We start from the raw sequence: 22,791 nt of genomic DNA on the forward strand, positions 1-22,791 counted from the left end.
GTTTAACCTCTTCACCCCCGTTTAAGCATCTTAAACCAGTAAGAGCAGACCACATTAGAAGTTGGGCAGGACTAGTTAGGGCTTGGGTGGTCAATGAGCATATCTGGCTAGGCCACATCTCCAAAATGTTGCACTATTTATTGTTGGGCATTATTGCACCCCATTTTCATCTCCATCAATCTGGCTAAATGGTAGTTCAGTTTCATAGGAATTAAGTGACTTATCTGCTGATCTAGTGGTAGACTGAGACTTAGAAATCAAGCCATCTGATGCCAGGGTTAGGGGTATAACTTTACCCTGGGGCACCAAAGATAGTGGCATCTCCTATTGCTGTCATCATAATAGGCACTAAACATGAAAGTGTAAACTCCAGGACAGTGAGATTGACCCTGAAGCAAAACCATGATGGGCATATAGTGTTTGGATGGAGGTCTTTAGCATGTTTTAGTGCAGGTTTACTAATCTCCTTCATACTTCCTATACTTTTAAAATCCCTTTTATATGCTAAGAGCTAGACATTGTAGGAAACTCCTCTCATACTTGTTTTCTCTCTGTAGATCCAGCAAATGAAAATGAAAGCACTGCAATAGCTAAATATCTAAGCTAAAACATATTTTAAAAGCCCTAATTGGTATAATAACCTATAATTTTCTTTTCTTTTTGGCATCACCCATTTTGTATCTTGCATTTCCAGTTTCCTTCAATCACATAATTATCAGATATTCTTGTGGATTTTAAGAGGTGGTTTTGGTGTCATATTCTTCAATTAATTGACCAGTTTGCTTCCATTAAGTGTAATCTCTTGTGCTTTGACTTCCTGCCTATGGGACATTTGAGTTTAGTAGTACCTTTTGAGGCTTTTTTCCTGATTCATTGACTTTAATACTCGTTCCTGGTCCAAGTGAGATTTGTTGGAGGTGGTACAGAGAATATTCTTATGTGTACTTGCAGATTGAGCTTCTCTAAAAGTAATGCTATTTCTGAGTATAATATTGGATTGACTACCTTGGTTCTGTTGATTTTCATTATGTGAATAATGGCCAGATAAACCTCTTTTCTTTGGCTGTTCCACTGACTTTCGAACTTGGTTACAGATCTCTTGCAGACTGCTTAGACAGAATGTTTATGACCCATCAAAATTGATATGTTGAAGCCCTACCTTCATATCATTTGATATGATACTATCATATCAAATATGATGGTATTTGGAGGTGGGGCTTTGGGGAGATATTCAGGTTTAGATGAAGTTATACATGTGGGGCTCCCATGATGGAATTAATATCCTTATGAAAAAAGAAAAAGGTACGAGAGCTCTTTCTCTGTCCATGAACACACAGTTAGGAAAAGCCTCTGTCCATGAACACACATTTCTCAGGCAGCTGTATACAAGCCAGTAAGAGAGCACTCAAGAAAAATAGAATCTGCCGACACCTTGATCTTAGACTTCTCAGCTTCCAGAACTGTGAGACATAAATACCTGTTGTTTAAGCCACAGATCAGCCTATGGCAGCAGCCTGGCTGTCTAAGACATAGGCCTTTTCCAACTTCTCCATTTTTTGGCTTCAATATAAATAGGATAGGGCAATTAAACTTTAATCAGTATTGAGCATATGGAGGTGATAATTCTCCTATTTCCTTCAGACCTAATACCCTCTTATTTTTCCTGGCAGCATATTTTAAAACCAAATACAAAAATAGATTATTTTTGGAGACGATATGTTGTAAGCATTTTATTTATCCTTTCCTTTGGCCCTGCCCAGCATTTTTTGTCAGCAACCTAGATGAGAACTGTAATATAAAGATCTTATTTTTCCTTTCTATGGTATCCTTTCTCCTACAACCTGATGACAGTGCCTTTTTTTCCCTGGGAAGTTACCTTTCCCCATTTTCACTCCTCAGTCCATGTAATTGAAGGAAGGCTTACTTCATCCATAGCTCCAGGAATGAATGTGATATTCAGATGAGGAAATATATCTCCTAACCACACTGATTGGTTCTGAGATGGACCTATGACTCATTTTAGGCAAATGAGAGATAGGTTTAAGTCTTACTGAGATCATTGGGACAAAGGCTGATTTCCATAAAGAGGAAAATGATGCTGAGAGAGTGAGAGTACCCAGCTGAGCTTATTTTTTACCTGGATCCAGTTTGTATCTGAATATCCCCTGGACTTTTTGATCATGTGAGCCAGTACATTTCCTCTTTGGCTTAAGTCAGTTTTAATTGAGTCCTTACTAATTGTAACTGAAAGAGTGCTAAATAACATGATTACCAAATTCACAGACAGTAAGAAGCTTGAAGAGATAGAGAATATATTAGAATATATTACAGAGTCAAAATCCAGAAAAATCTTGGCTAAAAAGAAGAGCAACAACTAATAAGATAAAATGTAGTAGTGATAAATGTAAAGTCCTATATTTGCTCCAAATCATCAGCTGGACAGAATGAGGGTGAGGCTGACATGGATAAACATGGAAAAGATTTAGACATTGTAGTGAATTGGCTGCTCAGTCCCAATTATTGGTGTGAGGAGATGGTCAAGAATATGCGTAGGCTGTTCCATTAAACTATTTACCTATCATTATACCCATGCCACACTGAACCATATTGTCTTTAAAGACTGTACCTATACTGTAAGTCTCAAAAGTTAGGTGGTGTGACTCTGCCAGCTTTGTTCTCCTAAACTGTTAGCTATTCTATGCCCTTTGCATTTCCATATAAATTGTGTTTTCATATATATTTCCATATATATTGTGAGTTTCCCCAAATTAAAAAGAATTAATTAAGAATTGCATAGCTTTTCAAACTAGTAGGACTAGTGAATTATAAATTGTTTTTAATGCCATTGTCACTTGAACTGGTTAAAAAAATAATACTCATTATACTTTAACAGTCCTTTGGGAAAATAAGTATTAAATTATGCCAGGTCTTCAGAAATGCATACTTAAGATGCAAATGCCTTGTGTTTTTCTCTTTATAAACCAATAATGCATAGTACATTTATGGAGAAATACATAAACTACTAACAGTATTTTGCTCTGGGGGAAGGATGGATTGGGTGTCTGGTAAAGAACAGGGATTTACTTTTTTATACTCTTGAAATCGTTTAAATTAAAAAAAAATCTAATAAAATTTTCAAAATAAAAATTTAATATACACTATTATTAATGTCTGTTTTATATCTATCTCTAAATAATAATTCCTTTGTATGCATGAAATGTGTTCTGATTTATGATTATGGGTGCTGTTTGTAGTTAATGTCACTGCAGTTTTCCCTCTTTATTTCCTGGCTCACCCCATCACCTGGACTCTAAGGAACTTTAATCAATGTAGCAGATTCTGTATTTAACAAATTCTTTGATATACCACTTAAGATTTTTATGACTGTTTTTACTGTACTTTATTTATCCAGGCCTCGCTTGCCTAATCTGTAAAATGTGTTGGGCTAAAGTGTGGTCCAAAGTCTTTGCTGGTCCTGTGAGTTCATAAGTTTGCCTTCCATTCCATCCCATTCCATTTCATTCATGATCCACGTGGACAGTGATGACATAATCGTCAAGACGAGACAAGACACTCATAGAGTGTTCAAGCTGCCCAAAAGTTTTGCCTGTTCTTTGCTACTCCTTAGACTTGTGATTCATAGTGCTCGTTTTAGAACATTCAGGATGTCTGTAGTTGCCAACAGGTGGGACAGATTGAATCATTGACCTCTCTCTGCATCTGCACTCCTGTCATGGCTTCATTGTGGGCAGAGCGTACTTCCTCAATCTTTAACTTGCTTTGGCTAATGACATATGGGCAGCAGTTGTGTCATTTTTCAGCCTAAGACTTAAGAGGCCTTATATGCCTCCACTAGTCATCTTGTGCTTCTGTTTCTGCTGGTTCAAGGAGAATTAAATACATGGGGAGCAGACTTACAGATCTGAGAAGCAGAGCCTCTAGATGGAGTCCAGCTTGGATCAGCTTAGCTGACCTGTAGATCTTCAAAAATAAATACTTGTTAAGTCTTGGTGTTGTCTGTGACACAACATTTTTGGGATGCCTAAATGATACAACAGGTACCATTGACTTCTATCAAGATGTATTTTGAAATAGAAAACACATTCACATGGCTCAATAATAAAAATATAAAAAGGCATACAGTGAAATGTTTTGCTCCATGCCCTGTTCCCTACTCACCTGGGTCCCATCCAATGTCCCACCACTGCAAGTTCCCCACTTTATTGGTTTCTTTTGTATCCTTCTCAAGTTTCTTTATGTAAATGCAGTTAGACATGCATATATAATCTTGGCTCCCATTCCTACCATTTTATACAGTTTTATGCTTTGCTTTTTTCATCTGATATATCTTAGATATATTTGTGTATCTGTGTATAGAAAGCTTCCTTATTCCTTTTTACAGCTGTATTGTATATCATAATAAAAGAGAATACAGTCTCCTATTGATGGTCACTTGTTTTCTATCTTTTACTGCAATGTAAGTGTATCTGTGGGATAAATTCTCAAGAAAAAGATGTATACAGATGGAATAGCTACTGCCAAAGTGTCCTTCATAGAGGAACAAAAATATTTGTATTGGTAAGAGATATTGTAAATATCTAACAGCATTTTCCTTTAATCTGCAGGACCAGTATAATATTTCACACAGGAAGCCATCCCACTGACATTCCAGGAGGACATGAAATGATATTTTCAGATAGCTGATGCCTATATACCAGGAAGTTCCCAGCATTTTATAGTTATCAGCTTCTTAAAGCTCACAACATTCTGTGAGGTACTGTCACTGCCCTCATCTTAAAGACGAGGAGATTGATGTGGAGGTAAGCTGAGGGGCTTGCCTGATTTCTTTATTCAGTGGAAAGTAGTGAAGCTAGGATTCTAACTCATGTACACTTACCTAGGCTAAGACAGCTAAACCATAACTTCTCTAAAATTACTTTTAAAATAATAGTATAATGAAACTAATATTAGTATAATATCCTAAAATATTTTTTCTGAATGTCCTGTTTTGATGATAGCTTTCATTAATATATAAATATTAATATATATAAATAAATATAATATATAAATATAAAATATATAAATATATAAGTGATATAAAATAATTTATGATTTGTGTGTGTGTATGTGTGTGTGTATGTGTGTGTGTGTATTTGTACCTATGGGAATCTGGTGAATTTCCACTTATAAACCTGAAGATGTATTAAGATATGTAAGAAATCGTTATCAACTGGACTCACTTTATTTATGTATGTGTGTATGTATGTATGTATGTATGTATGTATTTTAGTTTATTTATTGTGAGAGTGCACATGCATGTGAGTGGGGGAGAGGCAAAGAGAGAGAGGGAGGAGAGAGAATTCCAAGCAGGCTCCATACTGTCAGCATAGGGCCCAATGCCTGATGTGGGCCTCAAACTCCTGAACCATGAGATCATGACCTGAGCCAAAATTAAGACACTTAACTGACTGAGCCACCCAGCGGCCCTGATCTGGACTCACTTTAAAAATTCAGTTGTATGATTTCTGGTTTTGAGTCCCACGTTGAGCTCTGTGCTGATAGCTCAGAGCCTGGAATGTGCTTTGGATCCTGTGTCTCCCTCTCTCTTTGCCCCTGCCCCGCTCACACTCTGTCTCTATCCCTCAATAATAAATGTTAAAGAAAAATTAAAAAAATTCTGAAGTTATAATTATTGGTTGCATTTTTAGAAAACGTGTTTTTTAAAATAGGTTTTGGAAAATGTGTAAAAGTGCCTGAAATCTAAGTAGATAACAAAGCTTTCCCACAATTAAAAATATCACCTCTAGGGGCGCCTGGGTGGGGCAGTCGGTTAAGCGTCCGACTTCAGCCAGGTCACGATCTCGCGGTCCGTGAGTTCGAGCCCCGCGTCAGGGTCTGGGCTGATGGCTCGGAGCCTGGAGCCTGTTTCCGATTCTGTGTCTCCCTCTCTCTCTGCCCCTCCCCTGTTCATGCTCTGTCTCTCTCTGTCCCAAAAATAAATAAACGTTGAAAAAAAAATTTAAAAAAAAATAAAAAAAAATCACCTCTAATATATATTCATTTAATATTCATATCACTCTTGTGAATTATAGGTATTAATATTCTTATTTTACAGATGAAGAAACTGAAGCTTAGAGAAAAGGGTTGACTCAGTATGACCCAGATAGTGAGGATGATGATGGCACTGAGTAATATGTACTGAATATTTACTATATGCCAAGCACATTACTAGATCCACTTTACATGGACCTATTTAATATTCACAAGAATTCTATGAGCAGTTACTCCTACATCTTTACAAATGATAAAATAGGATTTAAAGAAATTTAGAATCTTTCTCAAGGCCATATAGCTAGGAAGTGATAGTGTTGGGAATTTAATCCAGGTTAACTGTCAACTTGGCTAGGCTATAGGCCCCACTGTAATAGTGAAACGCTAGTCTAGGTGTTGCTGTGAAGGTATTTTATAGATGTGATTAAAGTCCATAATCAGATGACTTTAAGTAAGGAAGATTATCCTAGATAATTTACATGGGCCTAACTCACTCAGTTGTAAGGCCAGAAAAGCAAAGCTAAGCTTCCCTGAAGAAGAAATCCTGCCTGTGGACTGTGGCTTCAGCTGCCTGAGACTTCCAGCCTGCCCTCCCTGGTGGTCTGTCCGGTGGATTGCAGACTTGCCTAGCCATTCGCCAGCTTTTTGCAATAAATCTTTTAATATGAATTTCCTACCAGTTGTCTTTCTCTGGTTGAACCCTGATACATTTGTCTAAGTCCAAAGCTCAAAGGCTTGCCAGAATGCAATACTCATTCTTTGTATACAACAAATTAGAAATTTGAAACTAAGTCGGGAGCTCTATGCTGCATATGCATCTGAACCACACATTATACTTCTCATACTCTGTCTCGTATTGTGAGCTTTATATTTTTTACCCTCCAACTTGATAAGCATTTTGAAGGCAGACACCAGGTTTTACTTATTTTATGTTTCTTGTACTATGTAACATGCACACAGGACCCACATCTTGGTTGTCAAAATGATATCTGTCATACCTGCATGAAGCTATGTCATTCACCTTCCTGCTTTTGTACTCTCTCAAGTTTGGGAGCCACCATTATTTCCTTTTTTTTTTTTAATGTTTATTTATTATTGAGAGACAGAGTGCATGAGCATGGGAGGGGCAGAGAGAGGAGGAGAACAGAATCTGAAGGAGGCTCCAGGTTCTGAGCTGTCAGCGCATAGCCTGACGTGAGGCTCAAACCCATAAACTGTGAAATCGTGACCTGAGCCGAAGTGGGACACTTAACCGACTAAGATACCCAGTGCCCTGCAGCCACCGTTACTTCTAAGTTTTCTTTTACCTTTCTATTTTAATTCTTAACTTAGGGAGCTTAGAATTTTAGTCAGTATTGTTGTCCCCTGTGTTATCAATTATTAGAGATTTTCCTGGGTGATTTAAAACCTTAGTGGGAGAAAGGGAGAAACACTCTGTTAGAGTGTTGGTGGTGATTTCATTTAACTGTTTAACTTCTGCTGCAGTCCTTCCAGGTCTGGGCTTCTGAAAAATATTGACAAGTAAAATTCAGAACCATTCAATTCCCCAATGAGTACAGTTAGAATGGAAGGAACATGTTCCTTACTATAGATAAGCCCTGATTCTAAGGTCAAAATGTTATCTTATGGGTTGATTAAGTGATCGGTCCAAAAGACATATATCTGTTTTTCTCTTTCTCTATTTGTATTTTGTTTCTTAAGTAAGATCTCTCTTTAACATTTTCTCATGTCATTTAATCTCAAAGTACATGATACATCCTTTACTAAGAGAAGAGTCTTCCTCAGACCTTTTTATAACTTGGCAGGCAGATTTTCAGTTGTAATAAATTCCAGTTTAACTTTTATATACTATGATGACATTTCTTTCATAGTTCTTAAATATATGATTCATATTTAAAACAATTAGTAGTTATGTTACATTTGTTATTAGTATCATAAATCAATAAATCTTTGTTTTGGGGCACCAGTGTATGTCTGTTGCCATTGTAAAGACTAAGAAAACAAGATATAAAAATAGTAGGTCCTCTCTAAGCATTTACTTCAGTCATAATCAGAATTAAGACTAGAACTTAAATTTTTTGACGTTAGAGACTGAGAAATTTTTTTAGATGGATCACAGACTATGTGAGCAAAGCCACAAAAGGTGGAATATGTCTCACTTTCCTAAGGTTGCAAAATTTTATATTACAATTTAGAAAGCATAGATTCATTTTATATGGAAAGTAAAACCACATGCATCTTATTTTGAGAAATCCTAAGGCCAATATAAAAGCTGAGATAGTTATTTAAATTTACTCCAGGTGATTTAGCTGCTGGTACCATGTTGTGTTGCTTACTTTGTCCTGTTTTCCTGTGGAAAACATAGATATCTATCTACATAATCCCCTTGCTATTCCTTCTTTTCCTCTGAAAGAATTTTGTAAGGAATAATTTCGTACATTGAAGTCATGCAGGAAATATGTAAACATCCAACATGCTTTTACAAATCTGTAAAGTATAAAGTTGAACACATTGAACTTTTCCCAATATAGGCTACTAAGGAAAATATGCAGAAAAACTATTTTGCAGTATAAACCAGGAAAGCCCAATGCAAACAATCAAAAGAACAAAGTAGGAATCAGACCTCATTTGTTTTCTTCCAAGTATAAATTACTTGGTTAGATTAAATAGCATAGACATGGTGCCAGGGATGTCAGTGGTTATTATTGTTGAACATACAATTCTGTTTTAATTCTGTTTTCTGTTTTCTTTTTTGTCTTCCTTTCTTTTCCTTTCCTTTCCTTTCCTTTCCTTTCCTTTCCTTTCCTTTCCTTTCCTTTCCTTTCCTTTTCTTTTCTTTTCTTTTCTTTTCTTTTCTTTTCTTTTCTTTTCTTTTCTTTTCTTTTCTTTTCTTTCAGAGTGTGTGTGTGTGTATGAACAGGGAAAGGCAGAGAACCCCAAGCGGGTTTCGATTCCATGATCCTGAAATCATGACCTGAGCCAAATCAAGAGTCGGACACTCGACTAACAGCCACTCTGGCGTCTCACAATTCTGTTCTTAAAGCAGTTCTATTTGTGCAATTCCTTAGGCAATGCAAAAGGGTCATTAAGTAAATAAAAATGACTGTTCTGCATTGCTCCCATTGGTATTAAACATATGTGTTAATCCCATGACTCGTACAAAAGGCAAGTTTGCCTTGAAACTATATAATTTCCCCAACGTGGCAACATTTAAGCAAGATGTTAAAAAACACTTCTGCAAGGGGAGCACAAAACTCTTTAAAGGATGTCCTCCCCTAATCGCTCTCTCTGAATATTGAGTGACAAAATGACTGAAAAAATTGGAATGGAATCATTGTAGCAGCAAAATCCTGAAGAAGGGAAAAAGTCATTAGTTTCTGCTATTTGCACCCCTTGAACTGTCTGACTCCTGATCTTCTCCAAGGCTTCTGGGGCTATTCCATACCCAGAAATTTATTTTCTACTGTAGTCCATTTCTATTGCTTATCACTAAAAAACTTCTACATAATAAAATTTTGTGCTTTATGTTTTACAGTGAGCCTTAACCTAAATAGACATTTTAAATGCTAGTTTTTTAAATATATTGAATAAGAAGATACATTTTTTTAGAATAGAACTTTAATGATTTTGAGTAAAGACAATTTCTAAAATAGACTGCCATTTATTGAGCATGTGTGTGTGTGTATAGTTATTTTAAAATATATATGTATAAAATTTTGTTATTACAATGACTTAGTGAGTAAGCTTACTATCCCTGTTTTGTATATGAAGAAACTGAAGCCTAATGTTGGTTAATTTGGCCACATACCTGGAAAGTGGTGGGGGTAATATTTATAAACAGATCTGGTTGATTTAACCATTATTAGAAATAATATTGTTTCCAATATCAGAAATAATATTATTTTTTAGATTCATTTCTAAGCCAGTACCTGCTTGGAAATTAGGTATATCCTCTTTTTCATTAGGGCACTGAGAACAAAGCAGAATAAATGTTAATAAAAATAAGCGGCAGACTTAGAATACATCTCCAAAGTGACAATGGTTATAAATATCAGTCCTCTAGTCTGGTGCCATTGCTACATTTTTTTCACATTCTGTTTTCAAAAGAGAGATACTTAATGTGGTTAATCTAGATAATACTAAGGTTAGTCATAAGTTTATATTTAAAATTTTGCGATGTAGATTTTAACTGAATTAGAATTTTAGGGGGTGCCTGTATGGCTCAGTTAGTTAGGTGACCGATTTCGGCTCAGGTGATGATTTCATGGAGTTAGAGTTGGAGCTCTGAGTCAGGCTCTGTGCTGACAGCTCAGAGCCTGGAGTCTGCTTCAGATTCTGTGTCTCCCTCTCTCTGCTCCTCCGCTGCTCACACTCTGTCTCTCTCTCTCAAAAATAAATAAATAAAAACATTAAAAAAATGTTTTAAAAGACATTTTAATGTTTCATCACAGAGTTCATCACACTCTTTTAAAAAAATGAAAAAGAAAGGGGGGGTTGGCGCCTGGGTGGCTCAGTTGGTTAAACTTCCTGGAGCCTGCTTTGGATTCTGTGTGTGTGTGTCTCTCTCTCAATAAATAAACATTAAAAAAAATGGAATTTCATTTCCTATTCTGTTATAATCTAGTATTTTTTTTTCCTGCTTCTTTATATAAACTGTCACAAATCTAGGATGTATATCATCTAATACACAGCAGGGGAGTAGTGAGATTGCTCAACTAAGAATAATTTTTTTTAAATGTTTTTTAATTTATTTTTTGATGATTATTTTTGATGTTTTTAAACTTTTTTTTTATAAGAGAGAACATAAGTGGGGAAGCGGCAGAGAGAGAGGGGGACAGAGGATCTGAAGCCAGTTCTGCGGTGACAGGCTGACATCATTGAGCCTGATGTGGAGCTCGAGATCACAGACCGTGAGATCATGGTCTGAGCTGAAGTTGGATGCTTGACTGAGCCTCCCAGGTGCCCCTCAACTAAGAATCATTAACTTTAGTATCATAGAAGGAATGGAGACAGCTTGGTCAGTATAACTGCATGCTTTCATAAATTTCTAAACACTTTATGATGAAAAATTAGTAGACATGATGAAACTTTTTCTACACGAAAGAATAATTAAAACAAATTATAGATGCCTCTCAGTATTTAGGATTCTAATAGAATCCAGGAAACAAGATTTGTGCCTAAAGAGCATCCTTGTTCAGTTGTTTCAAGCTAGTATTATTTAAAGAACTTTGTTGGTCAGCGTTTTCCATTTTTCACACTTCAATTTGTTTTTAAAGTTTGTGCAAAGTTTTCTAGGAAATGTTACTTCATCTTAAAAGAATTACTGACTTTCAATTACTTTGAGTGATCTAATTAAGTATAATTATACCAGGACGTCTAAACCTAAACACTGTTGAAATGAAATGCCTAAATGTGTGTAATATTGTCAAAGATTATGGATTCATATAACAAGAAAAATCTTATTTCTATCGTAAAATTTATTTGTGAAAAAATTGAGGCAGAATCGTGAGACCTTGCCTGTAGTTCAAATAAAACTACATATTTAAAATGGGGGGGGGGAAGTATAGAAAAGGCATCTAAGTACAGTGGTCCCCATGCATACATAGCCAAGCATGGGGGACCGCTATGTTTTGGTTTTCTTCAGGAAACCTCCCAAGTTTAAGGGTGGTTCTTAGAAGCATGCTTGTCCAACATGAACAGGCTTATCTATTCATGACTCCTTCTCTTAATTCACAAAATATAACTTCATTTGGAGGGAATAGGGATGGAATAAGGCCCTCTGTCAGTCTGGGTTCTTCAGAGAAACAGAACCAATATGTATTATATATATTACATATAATATATACATATACTCACATACATACATACATACATATACAAAGAAATTTCTTTTAAGACACTGGCTTGGGACACTGTGGGACTTGACAAGTGTAAAATCTGTGGGGCAGGCAGGTCCAGAGGCTGGAAATTCAGTCTTGAGGCAAAATTCCTTCTTTTCTAGGAAACCTCAGTTTTTGCTCCCAAGGCCTTCACTTGATCAATGACTCCCATTCACATTATTGAGTGTAATCTCCTTTACTTAAAGTCAATTGATTGTAGATATTAACCACATCTACAAAAATACTTTCACAGCAACACCTAGATTAGTGTTTGATTAAATAACTGGGTACTATAGTGTAGCAAAGCTGACACATAAACCAATCATCCCTCAGTCTCTATGTGGCAGCCTTGCTGGTGGAAGGAAGTCTCTGGAAAATTTTCAGACATAGCCCAACCTGCCCAAGGGTGGCTGGGAAAGGAGCTAGGACAGGTGTCACCTGTTGCCCCTTCTTCCCTCAAGACAACTGCCACACTACTTTCCCAGTGATTGTGCAGTTGTGTTGGTGGAGCAGAGGGGAAGCTGTGCTCTAGATAAGCTAGGAAATGATGGTTTAATCGTTTCTGGGAAACGTGGGTGTAAGAGGTCAAGATCTAGGTGATTTTAGTATGATTCTTGAGAAATAACTCTTGTGGCGTTAGAGTGAAGGGCATCATTTTTTGGTGAAAATGGTAGCCTTGGTTTCACTTTGCTGATGAAAGTCTAAATAAGGTTTTACTTTGAAATGCCACTTATGGAAGCTGTTTGGGCCTCTCCTCTATCTTGGCAGAAAATTGTAATATCCAATAATAAGTTAACACTCTTAGACTAGTAGCTAGGCTCAAGACTAGTGAGGAACTTGGGGTTTCCAGATCTCTCTTGTTTTCAGAACCTCTGAAATATGTTTTCTTCTTATGGCTGCCTTATGCTAAAAAACCTGTTAACGGGGACACAGAGAATAGGAACAGTAATGGAAAGATAGATCCTGGATAAGCATAAAATTATTCACTATTTAAAAGTCTTGAAGGTATAATTCAAAATATGGGTCAAGGAAAATTTTAAGGGCATAGCAATGTTATGAGATAATCTTAAATAGTCCTGTTTTGTACAACAGGCCAGTTAAATAATGAAGGGTGGAAATAAGAAATAAGATTTATGCAATATGATAAGGAGGTAAATTTTGTTTCCAACTTTACCTATTGCTAAAATTGTCCATGCTCTGTGGCCATGCTTAAGATTTTTACATGGATAGCTAATACAATCCTGTAGATAGCACTTTCCTGTCTTTACCAATGAGAAAATGTAACATAAACCTACTAATGAAATTGTTACAAAATAAACACAGACTTTCCTTTATTTCAGACTAATTTCAGCCAAGAAATGAAATGTGTAACAAAAGCCACAGAGTTACTATCATCTAATGCAGGCAAAGCATTTACTAAAACCATAATCCTCCAAATTGTCACAAACTGAATATTCTGCAGAAAGATTTGTGGTATTTGCCCCAAGTGACTTTTTAGCCATCTCTACCTCTAGAATACCACCAAAGTTTATTTTATTATTTTTAACGAAAAGACTTCAATTTACCCATGTTGTGTCAGGAGCAGCACTTAGCAAGTTCAGTCATTTTTTTAAAAATTTACCTGTGGTTAAAAAATAACCAAAAAACAAATAATCCAAAGGTGGGAGCTGGGGGAGGAGAAAGAAAAGCATACTTACACGATGCTTTGTAAAGGCAAAAGGTTAAAAACATTTCTGCACTTGAAAATAATTGAAAATTTTTAATAATGCCTCACTTGCCAGTTGAAGCTGAGTAGGAGCAATGTGGCAGTGCTGTTTAGAATCCCTGGGGATTGGACGCAATTTCCCTTAGGTCTCCTTGTTTGGCTCCTGTCAACCACAAAGAAAAGTGCTTTGTTTGCTCCAAAGAGAATTTATACAGAATCTCAGCAGAAACATCTGCTGTTTTACAGCAGATAAAACTACTGAGGTATGTCTTTTACAGCTGTAAGCAAGATAATAGACATTTATTAGGACCTCTACTTCCACTTTATTACCTGATAAAAACAGATGAATTAGTCTCCCTACTTATAACATATTGCCTTGACTAAAAACAGATTGCTTTCTTGTGTGAAGTAACGACCTCACAGCACATTTTAGCATTGTCTTAATAAGAGTAGGAAAAAAAAATGTGTATTTCCCCCTTTTGTTTCTAAGTCCACAGAGTCAGGGTGTCCATTGCTCACTTTCTCAGAACTTGATGGTATACTTTTTTTGCCAGGATAATCTCATTGATTCCAAATGGAGGCCAGGCTTTCTGGCATGGTTAAATGTCCTATTCCAGGTCATATTTTTGCTAATTTATGTCTTGACACATTAAAATTTTTTTAGCTGCTCCTGAATCTCACTTAGTAAAGCTTCGGATTGAGCCAAAGAACTAGTACTTGATCATGTGAGTGAGCATAATTAGTCTGATGCTTTTTCACATTTCCCCCAGCTGAGCTGAGTTTAATAAAATCTTTCTTTGTTTATGGGACACTTTGGGTGGAAAGTTCAGTTGTTTGAGACTGATCCAGCCAGAGCCCCCAGGCCATGGATACTCAGAAACTCATGAAAATGAGGTGCCCTGTTTGATGGTCTCCAACTTGACTTGTCATTTCTGATTAATTTTGCCATTGGTTAAAACAGATGAAGACTCAAATGAGAAAAAAAAAATTATCTCCTGAAAAACTTTCACTGCTGATTCAACTTAACAGTTATTTTGTGTGTTGTGATGACAATGTCTATTATAGTCCAATTTTGCTGTATTTTCTTTTAAAATACAAGGAAAATTGTGGAAAGAGGCAGAGACCAGATATCCTGCAAATGTGGGTGGGAAAGCTGAAGAGGCAGGAAACGAAATTAAGGTTGGTTCCATGTCCACCAGTTACTGGGAGTAATGGGAAAATGTAGAGAGACACTTTATCATCATTTGTTGGTTCTTCTAGTTTTTCAAGTTCTCAGCAGAACCAGGATGAAAGTTATTCTATAATAAACAAATGATTTCATGGTGATGGAGTTAAAACTTACAAAAAAGGAGTCAAGAAACTTTCTGGAAATATTTGTGTTTCCTGGGCTGCTTAGTGTCCAGGTAAAACTGAATGCTAAGGATAAATCCTGAACTACTTCAAAATAATGTGATCACATTAGAAAATGTACTTCCTAATTCCCATGTCAGTCAGTGTTCAAAATAATTGATTTTGAGAAAATACACCTATTGCTAAAATTGCCCGTGCTCTGCGGCCACACTTAAGATTTTGCTAAGCCAGTGAAAATATTTCTAAGATTGCTGTAATAATGCACATGCCCCCCATGAAGCCGGTCTTTTCAGTACACTATTTTCCACAATTTTGGGGAGATTTCCCTGGAGCACAGTGCTCAAGTATAAACACATGATATGAAATCATATCAGGAGGGCAAATGAAGTTTTCAGTCTTTTCAAACATAAAAAAAAATTAAGGGGATTTGAATTAGCCAGAGAGGTCTAGGAGCTTTCCCAAGAAAGCACTATTAAGCTGAGATCTAAAAGGCAAATAAATTTTTTTAGCCACATGATTGACCGAGGTCTAAAAACAAGGAAGCAAACAGAGTGTGAAATGCAGCTGAATGGCTAGCAATTAATTAAATTGTGAGTGTCTTCTTTGTGCAAAACATGACCTAAGCTCTGGGGATATAATGGCCAATCAAAATACACTCTGACACGGTCCTCATGTTAGTACTCCTCTATGGAGGGAGACAAACACTAGTCAAATTGCAGAAGTTAGTGTAGAATTGTCACTCTTAAATAGACCAAGATGCTAGGGGAACAAAGACAGAGGAAATTTGAACTAATTGTGGCTGCCAAGGAAGACCCTTCTATGGAAGTTAGAAATGAGCATCCATCTAAATAAGAGTTAAATAGTGAAAGAGAGGAGAGCACAGTGTTTCAGGCAGCATGTATAAATGTTTGAGTGTTCATCCTTCCTACAGAGACTTCTGCTCTCCTCATGAGTAGTGTAGTACAACATGTGAGAGTCTGAACTTTTTTAGTTGAAATTCTAAATAAATTCAGTGGCTGAGAATAAATTATTCAGCCAGGGTCTTAAACTGGGCTGTGGTGGGGGTAGGGGTTTTTGATGTACACTGAGGCAGTGGACTAAGAAAGAAGGAGAAGCAATATGGAATACTTAGGTCTGGGAAAAAGAGGCTCTGGGCCCTGTGCTTCTGACAGCTCTCAAGTCACAAATATACACAACACATAAGCAAATTTTTTTAAAACCATAGGCTCTTCTGTCACTAAACATTTGTGCTTGTAGACTAACACTCATCGTGCTACAGGGAAATGCTTTCCCACATCTTTTAACTACCTCCTGGAAATAAAAAGCAATTACATCTGAATGCTGTGACGTAGCGTGCATTATGCTACCTCCAACATGAGAAAAAAGAGAATCCTTCAGAGTCCAGGGAGGATTGGAACGGCAGAGACACTTAAATAAGAGAAAAGACAAATTAATTAACTTGTCAAATCCTTCTTCTCATAGCATGAATGCATTAGGTATCTGCATAATGAAGTTTTATGTCCCACTAGTGCTGAACATCCATTTTCTTGCTTCTCTCCATATAAAGCACTTTATTGTTCTGGACTTACTCCAGATATGCTCAATATTTGCAATTATTGCATATGATGGCTGATGAGTATTTTGCAATATTAAACAGTTCACATTGCTCTCTCATACTTGTGTGCATCTATGTCTAGGTATATTATGCTTAAAGTGTGACAATTCTTTTTTTTTTTTTTACTTTATTTTTTCTTTTTAAAATTTACATCCAAGTTAGTTAGCATATAGTGAAACAATGATTTCAGGAGTAGATTCCTTAATGCCCCTTACCATTTAGCCCATCCCCCCTCCAGCAACCCTCAGTTTGTTCTCCATATTTATGAGTCTCTTGGGTTTTGTCCCCCTCCCTGTTTTTATATTATTTTTTCCCTTCCCTTATGTTCATCTGTTTTGTCTCCTAAAGTCCTCATATGAGTGAAGTCATATGATTTTTGTCTTTCTCTGACTAATTTCACTTAGCATAATACCCTCCAGTTCCATCCACGCAGTTGCAAATGGCAAGATTTCATTCTTTTTGATTGCCGAGTAATACTCCATTGTATATATATATATATATATATATACCACATCTTCTTTATCCATTCATCCATCGATGGACATTTAGGCTCTTTCCATACTTCGGCTATTGTTGATAGTGCTGCTATCAACATGGGGGTGCATGTGTCCCTTCGAAACAGCACACCTGTATCCCTTGGATAAATGCCTAGTAGTACAATTGCTGGGTCGTAGGGTAGTTCTATTTTTAGTTTTTGAGGAACCTCCATACTGTTTTCTAGAGTGGCTGCACCAACTTGCATTGCCACCAACAATGCAAAAGAGATCCTCTTTCTCCGCATCCTCGCCAACATCTGTTGTTGCCTGCGTTGTTAATGTTAGCCATTCTGACAAGTGTAAGGTGGTATCTCATTGTGGTTTTGATTTGTATTTCCCTGATGATGAGTGATGTTGAGCATTTTTTTCATGTATCGATTGACCATCTGGATGTCTTCCTTGGAGAAGTGTCTATTCATGTCTTTCACCCATTTCTTCACTGGATTATTTGTTTTTTGGGTGTTGAGTATGATAAGTTCTTTATAGATTTTGGATACTAACCCTTTATCTGATATGTCATTTGCAAATATCTTCTCCCATTCTGTCGGTTGCCTTTCAGTTTTGCTGATTGTTTCCTTCACTGTGCAGAAGCTTTTTATTTTGATGAGGTCCCAGTAGTTCATTTTTGCTTTTGTTTCCCCTGCCTCCAGAGACATGTTGAGTAAGAAGTTGCTGCGGCCAAGATCAAATAGGTTTTTGCCTGCTGTCTCCTCAAGGATTTTGATGGCTTCCTGTCTTCCATTGAGGTCTTTCATCCATTTTGAGTTTATTTTTGTGGATGGTGTAAGAAAGTGGTCCAGGTTCATTCTTCTGCATGTTGCTGTCCAGTTTTCCCAGCACCACTTGCTGAAGAGACTGTCTTTATTCCATTGGATATTCTTTCCTGCTTTGTCAAAGATTAGTTGGCCATGGGTTTGTGGGTCCATTTCTGGGTTCTCTATTCTGTTCCATTGATGTGAGTGTCTGTTCTTGTGCCAGTACCATACTGTCTTGATGATTACAGCTTTGCAGTGTAGCTTGAAGTCTGGGATTGTGATGCCTCCTGCTTTGGTTTTCTTTTTCAAGATTGCTTTGGCTATTTGGAGTCTTTTCTGGTTCCATACAAATTTTAGGATTATTTGTTCTAGCTCTGTGAAGAATGCTGGTGTTACTTTGATAGGGATTGCATTGAATATGTAGACTGCTTTGGGTAGTATCGACATTTTAACAATATTTGTTCTTCCTATCCAGGAGCATGGAATCTTTTTCCATTTCTTTGTGGTGTCATATCAATTCTTAAACGTTGGCAACTAGATGGATATTGAAAGCTAGAAATGCAGAGTTTTATTCTTATAAAAATGTTTAATGAGCATATTTAAATTTTAAAAAATTAAAATAAAAATTGAGCATTTAATTTTGCTTTATAATTTGATATTCATCAGTTTATATGTTACCTTTTAACTTTAATACTTTTATATATTTTAGAAGAAAAATAACTTAGCACATGAAAAGTTTTCCATTTTCTGCATTTTAAATTTACATTTTTGAGTAAAATCTATTTAAATTTTATACCCTTTATACAACACATTTTACTTTTTAATCCTTTAGATTCTTGAGAATGAGGGCCAGTGAAAAATAGAGAATTATGATAGAAATGAGGAATTCAAAAGTAGAGATCAGAAAAGCAAAAAAGCTGTAAAGAAAAAAGAAATACAGAATTTTCAAAGTGAAGTTCTACTTAGGTTAAAAATAAAAATATGGGAACAATTAGAGTGAACAGACTTTTGTTGAGCATGACCCTAATAAAATTTGCAAACAAGAGATTACAATTTCTTATTTAATGGAGATTTATTTAACTACTGATCAAAACAATGCAAATTAACAAGAACATTATTCTCATCAACCCACAACTTAAATAGGTCAGATAAAAACCTCTCTCAACTTTACATTCTTTATTAAATGAAGATTTAATTTTTAATTAAAACAATGAGAATGAAAATGTTGATCTATTTTTTATCATTTTAATAACCTAGAAAAAACATAAGCATCTCTGGCCTGCCAATTAGAAGATGGAGAAATGAATGGTCTTGAAATTATCAAACAGAGGAAGAATATTCCAAGCATCTGACAGGATGATGATCTTGGAAATGGCAATGCCATGTCCTTCTGAAATTATTGCTAGTAAAACACATTCAGGTTCAAATTAATGATTGGAATTTTACACTGCATGGGCATGGCACAATGTCTAATATTTTGTTTTACTCCAAAATTCTTTCAAGTAGGAGAGTGTAGAAACTGGCTTTTATATTCTCTGCTTAGAAACTATTTTTTTTTATCATTGTTCACATGTTTCACAGCCAATCTTCATGATAGACTTCAGCCAATGAATATATTTGTGACAGGAAACACTTAAATTCTCAGTAAAATACCATGAAATGTCCTTTGCACACAAAAAGTACAGATGTAATTACCGGAAGTGAAAAAAAAATTGTCAAACAGCAAATAATCGATAATATTCCACAAACAAAAACAAATGTCAAACTAGTACACGGGCATAATGTTCTTTAAAGAATAATGTCACATATTCAATCTTCGGCTACATTTAATGATACCTTTCATGGCACAACAGCACAATATTTATAGAACTTAATGGCAAATATGTAGGATGTGTAGAAATGATCTTGAAATTTGAAGAAAGAATGACCAAAAATTTAAGATAGGTAAAAAAATAATGAAACAAGTGAAGATTGTCTGGTAGGGAGAATTAAAAAACAAATGCATAAAGAAACAAAATGCAGAAGCACACCTGTAAATATAGAGAACAAACTGTGAGGGGGGAGAGGTCGGGGAATGGGCAAATGGGTGAAAGGGAGTGGGAGATACAGGCTGCCAGTTATGGATGAATAAGTCACAGGAATAAGGGGTACAACATAGAGAATATAGTCAATAATATTGTAATAGTGTTGTATGATGACATATGGTAGCTACACTTGTGGTGAGCATAGCATAATGTATAGGGAAGTTGAATCACTATGTTGTATGCCTGAAACTAACATTACATTGTGTTTCAATTCTACTCAAAGGAAAAAAAAAAGGATAAGAAAAGAATCTTATCAAGGGGAAAACTGTGATAGTGGTGCTAACATGGTTGATAACAACAAAGATGATTTTGGTGAAAAATTCATGATTCTTTATGCAATTTACAGTACATAGTTTGACTCTGTTACTGAGAGAGATTGCTTCAATATTGCTAATGTTATTGACATTTTTGGGAATAGCTTAAACATTATATACAGTATTTTCAGGATCTGTCCAAAGGTGGAACATATTGAAAAAAACCATCAAATTTGATGTAGTACACATGGATTAACAATGTTTACTTGCTATTAATATTAGCAATGGCTTAGAAGAAACATCTAACTTTGGCTACTTCACTTTTGAAAAGATTAAAAAACTCTTAAAATTTAAAGAAAATTTTTATAAATAGAAACTGCAAGTGCAATATGCAACAAAAGCAACAATTTGAAAAAATATAAGAAAATTGAAGAAATAAAAATGTTCACATAACTAAAAGGAGAAAATTCACATACACAAAAAAATCCCCAGACTAATTTCTGTAAATGCTATTTTCTGGCTAATAGAGACCAAATAACAATTTGAACAAATTGAGCAATGTACTGCTGTCTTCAGTTTAAAAAAATTTTTTTTAAATGTTTATTTATTTTTGAGACAGAGAGAGAGAGAGAGAATGGGGGAGGGGCAGAGAGAGAGGGGGAGACACAGAATCTGAAGCAAGCTCCAGGGTCTGAGCTGTCAGCATAGAGCCCAATGCGGGGCTTGAACCCACAAGCTGTGAGATCATGACCTAAGCTGAAGTCGGATGCTCAACCGACTGAGCCATCCAGGCGACCCTGTTTTCAGTTTTTTTAATATTCCAGAATTGGAAAAATGTAAAAGCAGAAGAATTAGGAAAACTGATATGAATCTAGATACTGTCTTAAGAGATCCTGAGAGATCTTGGTGTGATAGCAACCTATATGATGAAATTCAAATACCGTACTTGATAATATTGTTTTGAAATGAAAATGTTTCAAAAGTTCATCTATTACAATATTTGAGCTTGAAATGTGAAATAAGTGTTCAATTCTGAATTGAGTACTGTTTTAAAAATTGTATTGACAATTCCATTTGTCACTATCTCAGTAGAGCCAAGTTTTTCCAAATGGAATTAATAAAAAGTATGTAATAATTTTGACCCAAGAAAGGTTTTCTAGTTTGGCATTTCCTGTCAGTAGAACTCAAATTATGTGAAAAATCTTGATTTTAACAACATTATTAGTAATCTTGATGGGCCAAAGGCAAGAAAATATATTTTATAGAATAAATATATAATAATTTGAGTTACAGATGTCTTTATTGCTCATCCAAATATTACTCAGGTGTAATAATAATTAAGTTCAGTAGTCTTGTTACTTTGCTGACTTTTAGCTATATAAAACCTGTAGCTTTGCCCATAGTTAAAAAATTTTGTTGTTATGAGTTGTTAAGATAGGAAGAGAAGACCTGTTTTAACTAACAGTTTTGTTAACCTGATTCATAACTTTTATATATGGCCCTTCACTTGTATTCTTGCCCCAGTCTTAAAAATCTTAGAGGTATATTTGGGTGAACTGCTTCTCTCACATATATAAAATATTCTAGATGGAGGGCAATGGACCTGCCTATTGGACAGTAGCCTGGAGCCCATGGTCAGCCTCATTTGGTTAATCATTGGTAGGATAGGATTGTGGACAGCCTGGTGTTAGGCCATAAGGATAGACAGCAAACAATATATATTTTTTTCATTTTTATTTATTTTTGAGACAGGGAGAGACAGAGCACGAATAGGGGAGGGTTCAGAGAGAGGGAGACACAGAATCTGAAACAGGCTCCATGCTCTGAGCTGTCAGCACAGAGCCCGACGCAGGACTCGAACTCATGGACCACGAGGTCATGACCTGAGCCGAAGTCGGCCGCTCAACCGACTGAGCCACCCAGGCGCCCTGACAGCAAACAATATTAATTGCTATCCCATGAAAGATTTAGAGCAGGTTGGAAAGAACTTAAGAATGCCAGATGCCTGGGTATGAGGATAAGGGGAAGGAGGTTACTTTTAAGTAGTTAGTACTCTTTTCCAACTCTTCTCCCTTTCGTGTTCCACCCCAGTTCTGGGATTTGCCACACTAAAGACAAGTCCCTAAGAGCAAGATAATTATTCATTGGGTTTTTTTCTAATGCTTACAAAAGCCTCTTGTGTACTTAATCTAGCCCATCTGAGTTTCCTTATTTGACAATTTTGAGTGAGAGTTTTAACTTATTATACCATATAGCTTTAATGGTTAGGAGGTAAAAAATAATTATAAAACGCTTGGTAAAAATAAAGGCAAAATGAATGTGCCATGATAATATTTGCCATCCCTATAATACATTGAAAAGCTATTTATCATGCTGTTATGATCTATTTGCTATTTTTTGCTTGGTTGGTGATTACTTTCTTGGCAATATTTTTATATGAATGATCAAAAATTATCAGAGTTAAATGAACTTTCTTCAGATCTAATTACAATTATAGGCTTCTTTTCCTAGAGCATGACCAAAAAGAGAAAAAAAAAAAAAGAAAAGGAAAGGAAAAAGGAA

This window comes from Lynx rufus, unplaced genomic scaffold, assembly GCF_022079265.1.
Source record: "Lynx rufus isolate CCGP_SWC_20201006 ecotype Redwood Valley unplaced genomic scaffold, mLynRuf1.p SCAF_1, whole genome shotgun sequence".
Taxonomy (NCBI): domain Eukaryota; kingdom Metazoa; phylum Chordata; class Mammalia; order Carnivora; family Felidae; genus Lynx; species Lynx rufus.